The following is a 1595-nucleotide window of genomic DNA, read 5'->3' on the forward strand; positions in this document are numbered from 1 at the left end:
GATGAGAGACTATTTATTCTCTGCATCTTTCTCTCTCTCTCCCTCTCTGGTGTGGCATTAAGTAACAGAAAGCTTAGTGTGACAGTGATTTCTGCCTTAGAAAATGCCAACGTTCTGCTTATTTTCCCTCTGTGTGTGTATGTGGAGAGAAAGGGAGAGATCTGCCTTGCGGCAATTCTGCGACACTATAACACACAGATGCACACACAGATGTACACACACAAATACCTGGCAGCACTGGTGCCAGGCAACAGTGGTGATGAGAGCAGAAAGCAGGTTAAAGAGCAGAGTAATGCAACAGTATGCATGTATTTTCTGTATGTATAATTGTATTTATTGTATTTATATATATATATATATATTAGGGCTGTCAATCGATACATTTGTTTTAATTGAATTAATTACATGGTGTGCCGATTAATTAATCGAATTAATCGCAGTTAATCCCATATGTAAATATTTGCTGAGAAAGCCCCTCAAATAACTATAGTTCAATATATAATGATTAAATAATTACAAATAGTTATATTTAAATAATTATATATATATATATATATATATATATATATATATATATATATATATATATATATATATATATATAGTATACTGTATATATACCTGTATATAATAAAAACAATTATAATTCAGATATTAAAATGAATTACAGTTTAATGGCAGACAAGTAAAGCATTGATAAGACAAAACAAAAATTGGCTTTAGAATCCAATATATTTCCATATTATCTAACATAATCCAGTCACTGGCCTACAGTTCACAGCAATCCATTTTGCAATTCAAATCATCAATCTGTCATAGGTAAACTTATTATTGAGCTTTTCTAAGGACGCATCAGTGTACACCTACATCAGACGGACACTTTTGGAGTGTCTCACTTTGGCTGCGTCGCATCATAAACATACCGTTTTTAGGTGGCTGTGTCAAGTTAAACGTTTGGAACTTAGGAAAACACTTCTTGAGATCCCTGCATTTGGATTTGCACTGGAACAGTATGTTAAACACTGTGACATCACCCTAAACTAACTGCTGTAATTTTAAAACAATGCCGCGATTAAGTATAAATGCCAGTTGCGTTCGCCGACGGTGCATTTGTTCGCCCAAGAGAAAAAAGTTTGGCTTCTTCCAAAGTATAAACCAGGCTTTACGGTCCAGGGACATGATTAATTGCATAAATTATTTAACACGTTATTTTTTTATATAATTAATCGCACTGAATTAACGTGTTAAGTTGACAGCCCTAAATTATATATTAATTATTTATATACTATATAGAATTATTATTCAAATAGACATATATACAATAAATATTATATATATTAAATTTATTTTAAAATTAAATTAAATATATGACATTATATATATATATATAACATTTATATTAAATTTTGGACTTTTTTTGCACACAAAACTATCGTATAGCTTCAGAAGACTTGGAATATAGCACACAAGTTTTTTTGGAGCTTTTTGTTTTTTTCTTTGGAGCTTGAAAAATATGGTCACTATCTGCTTTCATTATATATGAAAGATCAGCATGAAAATTCTTCAAAATATCTCCTTTCGGGTTCCATGGAAAA

Source organism: Myxocyprinus asiaticus, chromosome 49 (assembly GCF_019703515.2).
Source record: "Myxocyprinus asiaticus isolate MX2 ecotype Aquarium Trade chromosome 49, UBuf_Myxa_2, whole genome shotgun sequence".
NCBI classification, from domain to species: domain Eukaryota; kingdom Metazoa; phylum Chordata; class Actinopteri; order Cypriniformes; family Catostomidae; genus Myxocyprinus; species Myxocyprinus asiaticus.